Below are 6,309 nucleotides of genomic sequence, written 5' to 3' on the forward strand. Positions count from 1 at the left end.
TACTACTACTACTACTACTACTACTACTACTACTACTACTACTACTACTACTACTACTACTACTAATAATAATAATGATAAAACATTTTTTTTGTTCGCAATGAGGTTCTCACCTGTTCTGATCAGCCGGCCTCTGTACTGTAAATGTTGCTGTGTTAGTCTGGAGGAAATCAATATCAGCTGATGTTGATGCCTCTGACAGAAGTCCAGAAATCTCCCTTTTTAAACCTCCTCTCGTCTCATTGACCATCTGATCACAACCAATCATTTTAACCCAAAGCAAAAAAAATACCCACAGCCACTTGAAATACTGCAAATGTACTTTTCACCATATGTGTGTATGGTATGTGTTTGTATGTGTCAACAAAAACGAAATGTTACATGTATTCCTGTGAATAAGGAAGTCCACTTTCCTTGGAAGAAACCCTCATGTAAGACTGGGATGTCTGGATGGGTTAATGTTGGTCACAGGTAATGCAAGAAAATGCCGAGGGTCTTGAGTTCATGCAAAATACTGCACATGACCTGAAATCCACAGTCATTAAAACAAATACAGCCTTACACCCAGCAAAAATTGGTGCACAGCACAACGCAACTGTCATTGCTGATTTCAATACCGACAGTTTATTTTCATGCCCATGTTGTTTAAGTAGACTTGCGCCCAACTGTGCGCCCATTGGCGTTTAGGTCTTAAAAATCAGGGGGTAGTCAGACACATTGTTGGTGTATTGCTATTTTGAGGCAAGAGAAAGTGACTGCACCACTGACCAACAAAAGCCTGTTGTTAAGTCAGAATGGTGCAGTATTTTCCTACCAATTAAAGGGCACATTATTCAGATAGTAAGATGCGCCTACATAGGTGAGTTCACAGCGGGCTTTTGTCGGGTCCATACTTGATGTGGAAGCACCGTGAAGTGCACTGAATTTTCCTGGAGCAGAGCCACACTCCCACACACATTATCAGATGGAGACAGAGCTCTTCATGTGATTTAATAGAGCAGAGAGCAGATTCTCTTAGTAACTGCTGCAGAGAAACGGCCAGGTGACTGCTGACAGGCTGCTGCATGACAACAAATCAGGCACTTCCGTGTCCAGTGTGAACCCAGTGTAACGTTCTGTGTGTTACATACATAAGGACGTATGGATCGGTTGCAGATGGGTAGCATAATACATCATTCATGTAGAAAATATTACATTCTCCGAAATGTAAACATAGCAGAGAGCAGAGCAGAGCTGCAAAGTGGCTCTCTGACTCCCCATTAGGAGAGACGCTATGAAAGTAACATATCGTCATTGATAATTTCAGAGGCTAAAACTTAAAGTGACAGAGGAAACAGAACCATATAACTGCAGTTTTTAGTTTTCCTGCTTAAATGCCCAACGATATTTGCTGCAGTGATATTACTGCTCTTACCGCATTACTCTCGGCAGGAAACCACTCAGTTCTTTAATTTGCCAAATCCGCCATTTAATAGCAGTGCTGGTTGAATTCATGTTACACCCACAACACACTTATGATTAATTAAGGGACTAAATACAACCACTTTGCCGCTTTGTGCACAGATTCTGCAGTGTTTAATTAGCATAAGTGGAAATGAACACACCCTAAATTCAATTGCGCTGTTCAGTTTAGACCAAGCACTATAAGCTCCGTTTCCACCAAACACTTTCAGTATGGTACCTTTGAACATGGGACCTAGACCCTGGCCTTTCCACCGCAAGCAGTACTCTTAAATGTGGGCGAGGTTGTTGTCGCTAACTGCTCCGTCCAGCACTCACTGTATTTCCTCCTTTATCAGTCTGCACCTTATCGTCCACAGAACGAGGCTGCACGCCGATATTTTCAGAACAAACGGCCGGCCCAACAGATTCTGATAGGTCTGTTGGGCCGGCCAGCTGATAAATGACACGTCAGCAAGACGTCGGATGACACTTCTGAGGAAGACTGGAGTCACAGTCGAAACTGTCAAGCAGGTAAAAGAAACATCTCCTACACTTTGTCTGACGATAAGAAAATATTGAACAGGTTTAAAAAGACAACAAAATGAACCAAATCAATCCATGAAAGAAAAACTGAAACCACTCAAAATGCCAACAGGCATTTAATGGGTTGATATCCGCATTCTGAACCTACTAGCCGGACCCTGCTAGCCTGCATCTATGACACTGATAACCAGTAGTAATGTCTACTTAATGCAGTGATAACATTCGAAATGGGTGCCATGACTCGGTGCTCGCATGTTTTTCTTTCAGCATCTGGCTAGAATATGTCTCAGACCACCTCCTATCCATCTGTCTTCAATGCATCTTTGGTGCAAGTTAGACTTTTGAGACTGACTATCTGATCTCAAGATGCCTCTCTACCAAGATCTATCAAGTGACTAAAAGGTAAATGGGGTGAGACCATATTGTCTTGAGCTGGATCATGAAGACTGACATTTTTAGGCTACTCTTGGGGTAAATAAAATGTGGTAAATAAAATGAACCCTCAAATACTCCACATGCTCATTTTCTCCACAATGTCGTCGATACAAACAGTGTCCATGAAGTTAAAGGTGTAAATATTAGGAGTGACTGGCTCACTATTGTGCCACTTAACTCTGGCTGACCTGAAGGGACAGTAAAAAGGAACTGCTGAGCTGCTGTTGATGCAACTTCACTGTAAAACTGTTGCATCACTGCAAACTGTTGCAACTGAGTGAAAATGCACTTTTTAAACTTCCTCCACTGTTGCCTCACAAACCAAAAGGTAAGAGTACAGTATGTCACATAGGAAACAAGCAAGCACTCTCAAAATAAATCCCCTCGAAAGGTGCACGGCCAAAAACAGCGACAAAGGGAAACATGCCAGCACTCACAAATGTCCTTTTGGTAAATTTAATAAACCAACTTGGGTGGCAGTACCAGAAACACAGACGTTTTGACAGAAAGTCTTCTTCAGTATGTGAATGTGAATGTCATAGTGAATGTATTGAATTCTGAATGTGAGTTATTGCATTTGGGAGGAAGGTACAGAGTACCACGATGCAGGTAAAACAGGTACAACAACTTGTTTATTCTGTTGATCAAATTGATTAATGAGGAGTGTGTCTGATGTATGTATTATGTATTTAATTTGATGCACTGAGGTAACTGATGCACTGAGGTAACTGGGTGACTATGTGTTGTAATGTGTGTATTTTATGTTGGTGACTATATGTTGATTGTATGTATGTGTATGCTGACCCCTAGCTCCAAGGAGACCAATAAATTAAATTAATCTGAATCTGACTACAGGTAATAATTACCCGAGTAAATATATTTACACAGGTGTAACAAATTACAGTAATGATGGCTGCATTTTACGTAGCTATTTCAGTTTCACAGCTCTGAACATGCTATATTGTTGTTGCTGTTATTTACATCTGTGTGCTTCCTGCTATGACAAGTTGAAAAGTCACCATGCCATCCATTTTCTGATTTATTACCACTGACAACAACCTTGTATAATCTGTTTTGGTTAGTTCGTATGTCTGTCTGTCAGTTTTTCTGTGAACAACACAAACATGAATGGCTGAATTGACATTAAAATTTTGGACAATTCAAACTCTCAAATCCTCTTTTTATATTTCTTTGTGCCCCTGGTTTATTAAATTTACCAGAAGGACATTTGTGAGTGCTGGCATTTTTTCCTTTGAAGAGTACAGTATGTATAATATGAGGCTCCAAAGATATTACCTTTTGAACAGTGGCGATTGCTCTAAGACTGCAAGGGAAGCTCAGCTTCCCCTAAATGTCAAAAAATAAGTGGTCAAATATGTACTGTTGTGTTTACATTTCATTGACTAAATATGTGCTAGAACGCGTTCAACTTTTGTTCAGAATCAGCTACTTATCACAGGTCACTGACGCGGCTTTCTTCTCATTCATTCCCGTAGCGTCACAGTGCATTAAACAGTGTTGAAGCTCAGCGTCCAAAGACTTCAATGGGGAAGCATAGAGTGGGTTGTTCCACTGCAGCGAAACTAGACAGTCATTGGATAAATGCTCGGTTTTGTCCCGCCCATTGGACGCTCAGCGTCTCTGGGGGTCTATGGGGCAGTGGGCTGGCCTCGGCTGGCCTGGACGCTGGGCTTCTGCATGATGATTGGATGATCTGTCTGAGGCTGAATCCCTTTTTGATTGACAGCGAAATGAGCAAATCAGTGATCTTGAAATATAAACCACCACCGGAGCATTTTTCAAGTTTCATTCCGTTGTTCCGAGTTGATCTGGAGACTTTTCCAATCCTCTTGTGACTTTTTCTTTGTTAAAAACAACTAGCGACAAATCTAGCATCATTTTCTGGTGTTAATGGAGGCTGTACTCGTGTTTGGAGATTCTGATTTCTGTCACTCTGCAGTTACTGTCCCCAACGAGCAGCGGGTGCTGTGAGCCCCTCCACCGTCCCAAAGCACTCACAGGCGGTCACACTAACCTCGCGCAGCAGCCCCAGAGGGTAGAATTTACGTATAAATAAACGGACACATTTTATGATGTAGGCCGAAAATGAGCTTCTCCTCCTTGAAAGACCAGCAGCCGCCACTGCTTTTGAACTGTACAAAAACAATATGCAGTATTGCTACAAAAGTCATAGCCCTGTTTGTTCATGTCCCTGTTTGTGGCACAAAGACCGGTTTGTGTGGAAAACAACATACCATGCCAAATCAGGGTGAGCTCCACTGCAGCCCGGAGGGTTAGCTAAACCAGAAGCTATCTGGCTGACCTGATGGGACAGTGAAAGTTGAAGCGGACATGCTGTTGACACATCACTGCAACACTATTACATCTCTCCAGACTGGGCTCACTAGCCGCAGATTTCCAAACTCAGAACAAAAATGCACTTTTTAAACTTCCTCAATGTTGTTGTACAGTGTTTGTGGATGAATGTACAGTATGAACAATGAGTGCGTTTACATGGACAGTTTAATTCCCTTTTCATTCGGAATGAAAGTTCATTCCTATTAAAAGTGATCTTGTAAACACCTAATTCGAAATGAAAATGGCCAATGCAATTGAAAATTCATTCCGATGTAAGGGGCTGTAAGGGAATGAAATAATTTCTCGCACTTGTATACACACACTGCTCTTTAAGTTCATTCTGGTCTTGCTGCGCATGCTCGTTTCCTTGCCCTTCTGGCGCGATGACGTATACAGCGTGCATAGCAACAGGCTGAGATAGAGCAGTCGGACTCGTTGCACTAACCGGTTTCCATTTGCCACAGCACGGTCTTCTATCTCCCTTCTTCAACCTTCTACCTCCCTTCTCCTCCTCAACAGAGGAAGCATTAGCAGAACAAGGTTGTTATCGTACTGCTGCTTCAAGAAGCAAAACAAGCCCAAAAAAGGCACTAAGAACGGTGTCGTCAAGCATCTTGTTATCCGGAGCGAGGACTACAGTGTTTTCTTCCGGTAAACGTAAACACGTAACATCCGCCCAACCCCTATCCAATCAGAAACCTTCCCTGCCCCAAACCTTGCGGACCCGGATAAAGGCGATTAAACTGATCTCCCGTGTAAACTACCTGGAAAAACTTTAATTCCGAATGATTTCATTCAGATTTATTTAATTTTGAATGAGAAGCCATCATGTAACTGCACCCAATGTGAAGGGCTATAATGCTGAATTAAACAGTCCTTTATTCACTGATGCTCCAAACATGTTTCGGTTTGATGAACTGTACAAACACAATATGACATGTTACCTGTTTGAAGCACCCAAAGTTAAGGTGGAAGGAGGTGAATATGTTTCATAGAATATTTTAGGACTCTGCCTCCCAACTTGGGGGTCTGGATTTTTGAGATAAATCTGAGGGATGGCAAGATGATTGAAAGGTTTTGCCAGAATTTGGAGTGCTTTTCAACAAGCTATGCCAACGTGATTGGCACCAATGGATGCCTTGAGTTGTTAGCTTAAAAAATAAGCGCACCACAGTGTCTCAAGCCCCGTTCCCACCAAACACTTTCAGTATGGTACCTTTGGAACCAAAAGTAACCCTTCAGACATGGGACCTAGACCCTAACGTTCAATTTCAATTTTATTTATAAAGCCCAATATCACAAATCACTTGCCTCACAGGGCTTTACAGCATACGACATCCCTCTGTCCTTATGACCCTTGCAGCGGATAAGGAAAAACTCCCCAAAAAAAAACCCTTTAACGGGGAAAAAAAACGGTAGAAACCTCAGGAAGAGCAACTGAGGAGGGATCCCTCTTCCAGGACGGACAGACGTGCAATAGATGTCGTACAGAACAGATCAGCATAATAAATTAACAGTAATCCGCATGAC

The 6,309-nt window shown here is 42.1% G+C and overlaps 1 long non-coding RNA gene across 1 annotated transcript in view; it reads right to left on the bottom strand.

The window, feature by feature from the left end:
• The window catches only part of LOC126404549 (uncharacterized), a 2,401-nt gene extending 2,216 nt beyond the window's left edge, over positions 1-185 (bottom strand). The window contains exon 1 of the long non-coding RNA XR_007571493.1: positions 114-185. This is a non-coding gene — a long non-coding RNA (uncharacterized LOC126404549). The remainder of the gene's footprint in view (positions 1-113) is intronic.
• Between the last annotated feature and the right edge of the window lie 6,124 nt (positions 186-6,309).

Source organism: Epinephelus moara, chromosome 17, assembly GCF_006386435.1.
Source record: "Epinephelus moara isolate mb chromosome 17, YSFRI_EMoa_1.0, whole genome shotgun sequence".
NCBI classification, from domain to species: domain Eukaryota; kingdom Metazoa; phylum Chordata; class Actinopteri; order Perciformes; family Serranidae; genus Epinephelus; species Epinephelus moara.